At 39.4% G+C, this 13,832-nt stretch overlaps 1 protein-coding gene across 1 annotated transcript in view; it reads right to left on the bottom strand.

Annotated features, from left to right (window-relative positions):
* The window catches only part of LOC131954116 (uncharacterized), a 245,497-nt gene that overhangs the window by 49,845 nt on the left and 181,820 nt on the right, over positions 1-13,832 (bottom strand). The window lies entirely within an intron of this gene.

A 13,832-nucleotide genomic window follows, 5' to 3' on the forward strand; every position in this document is an offset into this window, starting at 1 on the left:
CACGCCTCTGGTCTAACACGCCGTGTCTGAGCGTAGTTTAAACTAGACAACTAAAAATAGAATTAGATCGCTAAAAAAAAGATCGGGATTTAAAGAAAAAGGTGAAAATGAAAATTTTTAAATCTTTATAAATTTACATATGAAAAAGCGTTCTATAATAATGTCCCTTTGTGTGTGCTCAATAAATCTTTTAACGCTTGTTTTTTTACCGGCTGGAGTTGAAGGTTTATGTACCGAATTCAGGTCACGTCGACCCAGGTGTGTCACAGCTTGCCATGTTAACGGTCGGTTAAAAGGTGAGAAGCAAAGTTGTAACTCTCAAAGTTGTAACTCTCAAAGTTGTAACTCTCAAAGTTGTAACTCTCAAAGTTGTAAAACTTTTTTTTACACTGTTTATGAATGGTCGAGCATAGTTAAACTTTTGTGGTGTATTGTTGTATGGTGTGGGAGATGAATGGTCGAGCATAGTTAAACTTTTGTGGTGTATTGTTGTATGGTGTGGGAGATGAATGGTCGAGCATAGTTAAACTTTTGTGGTGTATTGTTGTATGGTGTGGGAGATGAATGGTCGAGCATAGTTAAACTTTTGTGGTGTATTGTTGTATGGTGTGGGAGATGAATGGTCGAGCATAGTTAAACTTTTGTGGTGTATTGTTGTATGGTGTGGGAGATGAATGGTCGAGCATAGTTAAACTTTTGTGGTGTATTGTTGTATGGTGTGGGAGATGAATGGTCGAGCATAGTTAAACTTTTGTGGTGTATTGTTGTATGGTGTGGGAGGGGTAAGTGGTGGGCTCTTACTTTGTTATATTTTATGGTTGCTTTGTCAGAAATTATTTTTCCCCTGTGTAATTTATGCATGATCCCTTCAATGTACACGATCCCTTCCATGTACAGATTTGTACACGATCCCTTCCATGTACAGATTGTACACAATGCCTTCATTACACAGGTAAAGTTATGATACTCAGTAGATCATTGTAAAGACTGGAATCGATCGACAATTTTACTCTTACAGAATCGATTAATATCCGATTCAAATACTCGACAGATTTTTAATAAAAATAATTGTAAATATCGATACCGCATTAAATTGAAAATGCTCTGCTGTTTTTTAAAAACACGTTATTTTAAAACAAAAGTTTACTGCAAGCAAAAGTAAAAAAAAAATTCTTCATTATGAATGTTTTCTGGGTCAACTTCTTGTATTTATTCTTCAAATACTTAAAGTATCGTGTACTGTATTGGTATCGTTCTAAAGCATTAAAACTCATAACGAAGACAGCGCGATACCTACTAATTGCTGCCGCGATATTTGTTTGCCGTTCATGGTAAGACAAACAATCACGTGCAGTAGTTTTAATGTTTCGCATTTTTATGACATTTTATTTGAATGAAGAACAGTGCAATTCTTATCGATTGTGCCGTGTTGAAGCACAGTATACGGGACAATGGAGGCTTGAAATCACGTCAGTCTTCTTCTACAACACTTGGTCTGTTTTAAATTGATTGATTTACAAACTTGGATCCATTTTTTTGTAATAAAAAAAGCTTATGATTTTAAAAAAATCATACATGCTTTTAAAAAATAACTTTGTATAAATCATTTAAAGTTTTTATTTTTATTTACCCCCCCCCCCTTTTCAGCCACACCATTGTCACACACCATCACATAATGTCAGACCGCCCTCTGAATTGTTGTCATACTTCAGCTTAATGAAGCTCTATCAACATTAAGTAGAGCTATCTGTTTCTACACTGACAAAAGTAATGGATGTAGGCAAACATTAACGTCACATGTTCCGACCCAACAAAAGTCGATTTTTTTTCCGATTCCGGCTTCGTCTTTGTGTGAATGTCATGATGATACAGGTACCCTTGTGTCACAAAATTTGACAAGAGTGGGTCTAGGTTGACAAGTGACAAGAATAGTCAGTGGTGACAATTGTCAGAGGTACAGCAAGTGGCAGAAAGTGTTAGTGGCAAAATGTGTATGGCAGTGGCAGGCGGGTCACGTGGTCACGTTGTCACGTCTAGGGCCGGGCTAACGTGACACATCCTTGTGTCTGCTGTATCACGTGACAGGGCTGTCAGCTTAACTTTACCCCGGGCATTACTGAGTGACGTCATTATAAGAAGCGCTAAATTGCTTATGTCTTTGCATAATGGTCGTGTTTCCATTCCATCATTACTTTTGTCAGTGTTTCCATTCCATCATTACTTTTGTCAGTGTTTCCATTCCATCATTACTTTTGTCAGTGTTTCCATTCCATCATTACTTTTGTCAGTGTTTCCATCATTACTTTTGTCAGTGTTTCCATTCCATCATTACTTTTGTCAGTGTTTCCATCATTACTTTTGTCAGTGTTTCCATTCCATCATTACTTTTGTCAGTGTTTTCATTCCATCATTACTTTTGTCAGTGTTTTCATTCCATCATTACTTTTGTCAGTGTTTCCATCATTACTTTTGTCAGTGTTTTCATTCCATCATTACTTTTGTCAGTGTTTCCATCATTACTTTTGTCAGTGTTTCCATTCCATCATTACTTTTGTCAGTGTTTTCATTCCATCATTACTTTTGTCAGTGTTTCCATCATTACTTTTGTCAGTGTTTCCATTTCATCATTACTTTTATCAGTGTTTCCATTTCATCATTACTTTTATCAGTGTTTCCATCATTACTTTTGTCAGTGTTTCCATTCCATCATAATTTTGTCAGTGTTTCCATTCCATCATTACTTTTGTCAGTGTTTCCATCATTACTTTTGTCAGTGTTTCCATTTCATCATTACTTTTATCAGTGTTTCCATTTCATCATTACTTTTATCAGTGTTTCCATCATTACTTTTGTCAGTGTTTCCATTCCATCATAATTTTGTCAGTGTTTCCATTCCATCATAATTTTGTCAGTGTTTCCATTCCATCATTACTTTTGTCAGTGTTTCCATTTTATCATTACTTTTGTCAGTGTTTGCCTAGTGATTGTCAGAAAACAACCCGTTTTGATCGCGCGCCATATTTCAGTTGCGGGTGGGAGGGTAGGGGGTGGAGTGTGCGACATTTTACCGCGAAAAAAAAATAGATTTTCTGCCTGAGTGCTCCGAGCAGTAGATATTCGATCAATACGTATTAAATGTTATTTGGATATGTAAGAGAAGGAAAGGGGAGGCAATCATTATAGAACTCTTCATAATGACGCAAATTTCCTTAATTATCTCCCCTACATGATATTTGCCTGGGATGCTGGTAACATTGTCCCATGTATTGAACCATCCCTCGCTTCTCGTGGATAGTTTATCTAGTACACAAGTAAAAAAATATTCCTGAAACACCTGCATTAAAACACTTGAAGAAATCGCCCTTAGATTTTCTATGGTCTCAAAACAGCAATGGATGACACTGAAAGCCAATTTGTTTTAAAATAAACCAAACTCGATTGGTTTTTTGGCAGTCAAGTTCTCATTGAAAGATGTTTTTTTTTTTTATTATAATTGCAGACGTTCGATTTTTGTTCTTGTAGGTTTATAATAGCGCCAGGCACGCCAGCATAAGAAATGTGGACCTGTACAGTAGACCTACGTCAGTCCAACAATTACCTGGTGCGCTGCTTCTTTTTGCGTGTATCATGCAGGGTCTACTGGTGGTTGCTATGGAAACAATAACGGGAAAATTTCAACTAATAAAGATCTCTAGGTGTGTGAGTCGACTTGCGTGTTCTTTGGGTGTGAGTGTTAATTCTGTCCCTTGGTTTGTTATGTATTAGTCTTAGTAATGTCCCTTATTGTATTGTATAAAAGTGAGTTTTAATTATGTCCCTTGGTTTGTTGTGTAAAAATGAGAAACTATAGTCTAGACTTTCTTGATTCTATATCTGTATTCTACACTTTCTTGATTCTGTATATGTAGTCTACACTTTCTTGATTCTATATCTGTAGTCTAGACTTTCTTGATTCTATACCTGTATTTTACACTTTCTTGATTCTGTATATGTAGTCTACACTTTCTTCATTCTATATCTGTAGTCTAGACTTTCTTGGTTCTATACCTGTAGAAACTAGACTGTGTTGATTTTATATCTGTAGAATCTAGACTTTCTTGATTCTATATCTGTAGTCTACACTCTCTTGATTTTATATCAGTAGACTGAGTCGAGACTAAAGTTTGTGTTCCCATAACCTCGTCATTGTGTGCTTGTCGAATTGTTCTAGAGTCTGTCCAATACTTGCATGCTGTACAATCAGCTTATGGCACCAGCATGTGACGTGTGTCAGATCTAGCAGTAAAAAACTAGAGCTAAGGACAGGACGATGTTATACTCTGGCTGTCACAGCTAGAGACAGTGTGGTATGGCTGTCACAGCTAGAGGCAGTGTGGTATGGCTGTCACAGCTAGAGACAGTGTAAAGTAAAAGTAAAGTTCCCTTTTCAAACCTGACGGTCTATAGGGCAAGTGAAGTAGAGTTCACTTGTTTCTGTGACCTCGGCAAATGAAGATTCTACTTAAACCCGGATCCGAACTCGAGACTTGAAGGTTAGCAGTCCAAACTCTCTACCGCTAGACCACTCCTTCCCCCTAGAGACAGTGTGGTATGGCTGTCACAGCTAGAGACAGTGTGGGTTTGGCTGTCACAGCTAGAGACAGTGTGGTATGGCTGTCACAGCTAGAGACAGTGTGGTATGGCTGTCACAGCTAGAGACAGTGTGGTATGGCTGTCACAGCTAGAGACAGTGTGGGTTTGGCTGTCACAGCTAGAGACAGTGTGGTATGGCTGTCACAGCTAGAGACAGTGTGGTATGGCTGTCACAGCTAGAGACAGTGTGGTATGGCTGTCACAGCTAGAGACAGTGTGGTATGGCTGTCACAGCTAGAGACAGTGTGGTATGGCTGTCACAGCTAGAGACAGTGTGGTTTGGCTGTCACAGCTAGAGACAGTGTGGTATGGCTGTCACAGCTAGAGACAGTATGGTATGGCTGTCACAGCTAGAGACAGTGTGGTATGGCTGTCACAGCTAGCGAAAGTGTGGTATGGCTGTCACAGCTATAGACAGGTTGATGTTGTAGCCTGGCTGTCACATTGTGTGCATGTATATTGGTGTGTGTGTGTGTGTGTTTGAAAGTAAACACGATAACTTGAGCACCGTTTCAGTTAGGTTAACGAAATTTCATACCTAAATATTTCATCAAAATTGAGCGATTTCTGGTAACTGGATGTAAACAAGTTAAGTTCCCTTTCAAACCTGACGGTCTATAGGGCAAGTGACCTCGGCGTGTGAAGAAATAGTGTGGTCAGCACTTTGCTTTCCCTAACGGTCAGGAACGGTCTACTGAATCGAACCCGGATTCAAACTCGGGACTTACGGGTTAGCAGTCCTGCTCTCTACTGCTCTCATTCCGTCCCCCAACTGGATGTGGTACTTATCTATTCTAAGGTTTCTCAAAACCCTGTAACTCGAATTCCGTTTAAGTTAGATAAACGAAATTTTGAATAAAAGTATTAGTATATGTTTTTGGCAACTTTAGATTGGTTTGGGGTTACCGGAAGTGGTTCTTTACTCTATTTCCGTCACTTATTATATTAATTATAATAATCTGACTGATTGGTTTTTGTCGGGCTTTACAAAAAAATGTGGATGTTTTAAGTATTCTTAAATTTAAATTTTCTTGGGGAAGTGGTGGAGAGGAGGGGTGGTGACACCCGACCTTGTGCCGCCACTGTGCAGTTTTTTTTTTTACAACATCAGATTGCTACTATTTAAAATTTAATAATTAAAAGGGTCAATGATTTCTTCCGTTTTCGACCTGTATTTAAATGACTTTAAAATGGTGTCACAAATAGTGGTGCAGCTACCAAACGAATGCACCAAACATGTGGTCCGTGCCACCAAACATGTGGTCCGTGCATGTGGTCCGTGCCACCAAACATGTGGCCCGTGCCACCAAAAATGTGGTCCGTGCCACCAAACATGTGGTCCGTGCCACCAAACATGTGGTCCGTGCATGTGGTCCGTGCCACCAAACATGTGGTCCGTGCCACCAAACATGTGGTCCGTGCCACCAAAAATGTGGTCCGTGCCACCAAACATGTGGTCCGTGCCACCAAACATGTGGTCCGTGCCACCAAACATATGGTCCGTGCCACCAAACATGTGGTCCGGGCCACCAAACATGTGGTCCGTGCCACCAAACATGTGGTCCGTGCCACCAAACATGTGGCCCGTGCCACCAAACATGTGGTCCGTGCCACCAAACATGTGGTCCGTGCCACCAAAATGTGGTCCGGGCATGTGGTCCGTGCCACCAAACATGTGGTCCGTGCCACCAAACATGTGGTCCGGGCCACCAAACATGTGGTCCGTGACCCGTGCCACCAAACATGTGGTCCGTGACCCGTGCCACCAAACATGTGGTCCGTGCCACCAAACATGTGGTCCGTGCCACCAAAATGTGGTCCGGGCATGTGGTCCGTGCCACCAAACATGTGGTCCGTGCCACCAAACATGTGGTCCGGGCCACCAAACATGTGGTCCGTGACCTGTGCCACCAAACATGTGGTCCGTGACCCGTGCCACCAAACATGTGGTCCGTGCCACCAAACATGTGGTCCGTGCCACCAAACATGTGGTCCGGGCCACCAAACATGTGGTCCGTGACCCGTGCCACCAAACATGTGGTCCGTGCCACCAAACATGTGGTCCGTGCCACCAAACATGTGGTCCGTGCCACCAAAATGTGGTCCGGGCATGTGGTCCGTGCCACCAAACATGTGGTCCGTGCCACCAAACATGTGGTCCGTGCCACCAAAATGTGGTCCGGGCATGTGGTCCGTGCCACCAAACATGTGGTCCGTGCCACCAAACATGTGGTCCGTGCCACCAAACATGTGATCCGTGCCACCAAACATGTGGTCCGTGCCACCAAACATGTGGCCCGTGCCACCAAACATGTGGTCCGGGCATGTGGTCCGTGCCACCAAACATTTGGTCCGTGCCACCAAAATGTGGTCCGGGCATGTGGTCCGTGCCACCAAACATATGGTCCGTGCCACCAAACATATGGTCCGTGCCACCAAACATGTGGTCCGTGCCACCAAACATGTGGCCCGTGCATGTGGTCCGTGCCACCAAACATGTGGTCCGTGCCACCAAACATGTGGTCCGTGCCACCAAACATGTGGTCCGTGCCACCAAACATGTGGTCCGGGCATGTGGTCCGTGCCACCAAACCAAACATGTGGTCCGTGCCACCAAACCAAACATGTGGTCCGTGCCACCAAACATGTGGCCCGTGCATGTGGTCCGTGCCACCAAACATGTGGTCCGTGCCACCAAACATGTGGTCCGTGCCACCAAACATGTGGCCCGTGCATGTGGTCCGTGCCACCAAACATGTGGTCCGTGTCACCAAACATGTGGTCCGTGCCACCAAACATGTGGTCCGTGTCACCAAACATGTGGTCCGTGCCACCAAACATGTGGTCCGTGCCACCAAACATGTGATCCGTGCCACCAAACATGTGGTCCGTGCCACCAAACATGTGGTCCGTGCCACCAAACATGTGGCCCGTGCATGTGGTCCGTGCCACCAAACATGTGGTCCGTGCCACCAAACATTTGGTCCGTGCCACCAAACATGTGGTCCGTGCCACCAAACATGTGGTCCGTGCCACCAAACATGTGGTCCGTGCCACCAAACATGTGGTCCGTGCCACCAAACATATGGTCCGTGCCACCAAACATATGGTCCGTGCCACCAAACATGTAGTCCGTGCCACCAAACATGTGGTCCGTGCCACCAAACATGTGGTCCGTGCCACCAAACATGTGGCCCGTGCATGTGGTCCGTGCCACCAAACATGTGGTTCGTGCCACCAAACATTTGGTCCGTGCCACCAAACATGTGGTCCGTGTCACCAAACATGTGGTCCGTGTCACCAAACATGTGGCCCGTGCATGTGGTCCGTGCCACCAAACATGTGGTCCGTGCCACCAAACATGTGGTCCGTGCCACCAAACATGTGGTCCGTGCCACCAAAATGTGGTCCGGGCATGTGGTCCGTGCCACCAAACATGTGGTCCGTGCCACCAAACATGTGGTCCATGCCACCAAACATGTGGTCCAGGCCACCAAACATGTGGTCCGGGCCACCAAGCCCACAGCTAGGCAGAGCTTGATCTAATCTCTTGTCATAGAACAAGCATGACATTTCCATCAAGGCTGGCCACACCCATATTATTTCTTACCACTGATTGGTCGATATTTTTGCAATCAATAACTTCCTGCACGTTATTTTGGGGGTGGCCGCTGTTCGTGCGGGACACATGAGCTCACGTAAGATGGGAATGGAGAAAATATTAATACTTTTTTATGGCGGGGGGGGGGGGGTCTACTTTTTTAATGATGTAACGGGTTTTAGAATACGTTTTGTGAAGAGTTAGAAATTGGTTAGAAATGTGACGCAGGCTAATTTATGCACTTGTTAGAATTGTGTATGATTTAAAAATGTGAAATTTAATTGATGACGTCTACTGTAAAAAAAATCAGTGACAATTGGGTGACGTCACTTATAAACGAGCCCTGAGGGGGGGGGGATCATCCTCTGTCACACCCATCTCCCCTAGCATAAACCTCCCCTCCCCATGACGTCACAGCTCATCTCGTTAAAATTTGCAATTGTTCAAAAAACTAAACTAGCGAATTCTTTCTAAAATATTGACTGAGATAACTTTTTATATCAATGTACAAAATAATGTCATAACAACGTAGTATAACGGCTAAATTAAAGTTTCTAGCGCTGTTTTTTAAACTCCAACGTGTGGTCAGTTTCTGAACCTGCCCCCTACCTTCCCCCCCCCCCCCCCCGCCCTTGTCACATAGTTACTACAGACCCACAGTCTCTTCCATCCACTAGAAGTGTGACGTCAATTAGGACCTCCCGTAAGAGTTGCCTACACTCCCCACCAATATATTTCACTTTGAGAGAGGTGTGTTGTCCCGCGGTAAACTATTTTGTTACTTTTTTATTTTATTTTTTTAAATTTCCTTAAGCTACCCGACCACCCAACAAAGTAACCACATTCAGTGGCGTAACTAGAAAAAAAGGGCCACCCCGCAAAAAAAATTTTTTAGGCCCTTCCCCCATATACATATATTATATAGGCCTATATATCTATCTATCTATATATCTATATATATCTATATATCTCTCTCTCTCTCTCTCTCTCTCTCTCTCTCTCTCTCTCTCTCTCTCTATATATATATATATATATATATATATATATATATATATATATATATATATATATATATATGTATATATATTTATATATATATATATATATGTATATATATATATATATGTATATATATATATATATATATATGTATATATATATATATATATATATATATATATATATATATATATATATATATATATATATATATATATATATATATATATATATATATATATATATACAAACACTAAATACGAACATATGATACTCATTGCTGGCCTGTTCGGGTTATGAACAAAATAAATGTGGGGTTTTTTTTTCAATTAAAACATCATGTCATGTGAGTTAGTGCTTTTGTGTGTTCTGTAATAATCAGTTTTATTTTATCTCTGCTTTAAGACCTCGAAACCTCTAGCAGGTCAAAAGAATATAAACCATGAAAGCTTTGTATAAATAATGGTGTCTCGTTCTATGTTTATTTTTATGTTTGTTAGTATTTATATTTTTCATTTTAAATACTTTTCCTTTTTATTCAATGTTATTCTTTAGTAAGAACTTTAAAAAAATAATTAAGAGAAGTCATTGCTTTTTTTAATATGTTTAGTACAAATCTATTTAAAGGAGCTTTTGAGCACCCCGATTTGACTATTTAAAAAAGGGAAATAAGTCATAGAGGTGGTTTGAAAGTCTTCTTATCTTTGATAAGTTTGATTGTAGGAGAAAGAGGACTCGGCTTTCACAATGGTTTAAAAACAATGGGAAAAAGAATATACAAGAGTGTGGGATGGTGTCTATAGAATAAAGATAAACCAACTGCAGCTACAGTAATCTTTTTTTTTCACAAAACAACCATCAGGTCAAAAATGCAAGAAAATTATTTTTTTTAACTATAAAAAAAATATTATGGTCGGCTGTGGGCCCCTAAATGGCTGGGCCACCCCGCATTGCGGGGTCTGGCGGCACTGTAGTTCCGCCCCTGACCACATTACACTAGTGCCCACAAAATGAACCCATTACACCAGTGACCACAAAGTGACCCCATTACACCAGTGACCACAAAGTGATGCCATTACACCAGCGACAACAAAGTGACCCCATTACACCAGTGACCACAAAGTGACCCCATTACACCAGTGACCACAAAGTGATGCCATTACACCAGTGACCACAAAGTGATCCCATTACACCAGTGACCACAAAGTGACTACATTACACCAGTGACCCATTACACCAGTGACCACAAAGTGACCCCATTACACCAGTGACCACAAAGTGACCCCATTACACCAGTGACCACAAAGTGACTACATTACACCAGTGACCCATTACACCAGTGACCACAAAGTGACCCCATTTAACCAGTTACCACAAAGTGACCACATTACACCACTGACAACAAAGTGACACCATTACATAAGTGACCATAAAGTGACTCATTACACCACTGACAACAAAGTGACACCATTACACAAGTGACCCCAAATTTACCCCATTACACCAGTGACCACAAAGTGACCCCAATAAAAAACAAAGCACATTACATCAGGATGTATTTATTCTCTCAGGGAACAAATAAATGGACATTTCTTGCGGAGACATTTTGTGTGTGTAAACTAGGAGATGACAGAGATAAAAATAGATCAACAGGCTACACCAAAGTCTGTGCTTAAGTAGTCATAAAACAAGATGGCCGCTGGAATTCTTACACAGGGGCAACCAATACTGGGACAGTGATGGAGCAGGGATTGGTGGTCAAAGTTCAGAGGTCAAAGTTTAAAACATGGCCACATTAACAAAAATAGATGATCATTGGATGAAAATTTGATGGTATAGAAATATAAAATATGAGTGTTGGAATAGGATCATTAAGTATTGTAGAACACATTAAGAAAATTCAACCATCAGAAATATGAAGCAGTACAACACAGTACACATAGGCACAAGAGATCTAAATACAGAGAGGGAAATCTGAAACAAAGATCAAAACAAACTTCCTTCCATTAGAAAATTAAGTAGTATACACAAAGCTTACTTGTGTAAACTATATATCATCTCTAAACAATTGTATTATTAAAAAAAAAATTAGTATTCAAATAACCTAATGTTATAACTCAAATGAAATAACTTTAATTATAAAACCTTATTTATAATCAATTAAAACTATCCTCTTATTAATCAAACCTGTGATTGAATCAATCAATCCTAACTTCATATCAATTAATTCTAGGAACTGCAAAATAAAATGTAATCATAGTGAATAAAATTATTTAAAAATTTCTTTTTTTTAAAAAACAAGAAAAAAGTGTGTGTAAAAAATGACTTATCAAATACATAGAAAAAAATAAAACATCAAACATTATGAACAATTTGATGGGTGATCATGTGAACATACAATGTACCAGAAACAAACAACCAGTAAATCTTAAAGATATGACTAGAATAGAAGTAATCAAAGGGACATAACCAATACAATAATTAAATAGAAAAGGCAGGCAATATGGTAGAGTAGAAGACCAATATTTGTTCATTTTTCATTCAAATATTTATAAAGACAATATATATATATATATATATATATATATATATATATATATATATATATATATATATATATATATATATATATATATATATATATATATATATATATATATATATATAAATGAATATTCTAAAATGTGTATTAAATAAATGTCTATTAGAAGTGTCTAAATATAATATTATTGCATTTCCTTTATAAGAACAATCTCACACATGTGAATTATTATTTAAATGTGCCTAGTCCTGATAATACACCCCTACAATATAATGTAACAAGACATCTAACCAACACGCCTGCAGTAAAATATGTCAAGACTTGAAACCCCTACAATCCAATGTGTCTAGCCCTGACACCCCTACAATCAAATGTGGCTTGACCTGACACCCCTACAATCCAATGTGGCTTGACCTGACACCCCTACAATAAAGTACAATTGACTTCAAGGTTACTTGGTACCTAACATATATTTTACTTCTCTCCAAAGTGGAAGGACAGGAGAAATTAATTTGAGCAGTGGCAGACATTTTGGAACATGAGGGGGGGGGGGGGGGGAGTCATCTGAGAACATGTGATGCAGGGAAATTGGGGGTCATTTGGGTAGATTGACATCATATAGGAACAAGTGGGGGGGTCATCTGGGTACATTAAGGTCATATGAGAAAATTTGGGAGGTCATGGTTTAAAGCTTGATGGGGAACACAATGCTAGGAATTTAAAAACATTAACAGAAAAATAAAACATCTACTTGAAGCAAATTCCACAATGGTCACTAATAATGTATATGAATTATCTAATTACACCTGTAAATACCATCTAAAAAATAGACCATGGGAGTACATAAATTATAAACAGACATCAGAATAATAAGTAAAAAAAGAATTTTTTAAAAAAATTTTTGGTAGGGGAAATAGCACTGTCTTGGGGACAGCCAAAAGATGTTTTAGAAGTAGATTAACTTCAATAAAAAACGTGCAGAAGGTTAGCTTAAAACATTATTGGCCTTCTGACTGACATACAAGTTTATACAAGAGGTGACATCAAATGTTTACATCAAGTAACAATAAATATAGTATACCAGCATTTGTACTCTCAAATAAATAGATCAGTGTAAATATACATAAATAATTCTTGTATGAAAACAGTGACCACGTACATGCAGTAGTGTCTGATGTCACACAACAAGAGCATGTGACAGCTATTTTTATCATGTTGTTGTGTCAGATCATGTGACAAACATGTGACCACATCAATGCAGTAGTACCTGATGTAACACAAGATCATGTGACAGCTATTTTTATCATGTTGTTGTGTCAGATCATGTGACACACATCTACTACTGGAGTAAACATAAAAACATGAATGGGAAGTCATTTACTTAGTCTAATACACCCCTTGTTTTAACATCTTTCATTCTCAAGTCATTCTCTGATTAACTGCTAAGTGCTTAAAAATTTGTTTATGTAACATTCATTAGTTACATAGTTTAAAAAATGTTACTATGTGAAAATAGGGAGCAAAAAATAAATATGCCTAATTAAAATATGAATTATAAAATTGACACTGAAACCAATTAACTAGCATGTACCAGTCAATGTAGGTGACTCAAACAAATTGTTACAGTTGTTGAACCTGTCACTCTAAATGTCTAGTTAGATTAAATAGGAAGGGTGCAGGTTACTATGGGGGAAAATGCCTAAAAATAATAATTTAAATTAAAAATATAGTTATAAATTAAAATATTCCAAATAATTATTTACTAAATCATTTCATAAAAACTTTGGATTAACAAATTAATGATTGAAAAAAATTGTTTAAGTCAGCTGATTTAAGCTTCAGTCCATATGATTACATTATGTCTCTACTTTTCCTGTTGTTTTAAGCAGTAAAATAGGCTAGAAGAAACAACAGTGTGTTTGTTACAATTACAAGCAAACTGTACCACTGCTGTAAGTCTATGCCAGAGGGTTATATAATTAAACTGTACCACTGCTGTAAGCCTATGCCAGAGGGTTATATCTACACTAGTCAGTCAGATACTTTACCCTGTAATCA

The sequence above is a fragment of the Physella acuta genome, unplaced genomic scaffold, assembly GCF_028476545.2.
Source record: "Physella acuta isolate Inbredline_101_S28 unplaced genomic scaffold, ASM2847654v3 ptg000973l, whole genome shotgun sequence".
NCBI classification, from domain to species: Eukaryota; Metazoa; Mollusca; class Gastropoda; family Physidae; genus Physella; species Physella acuta.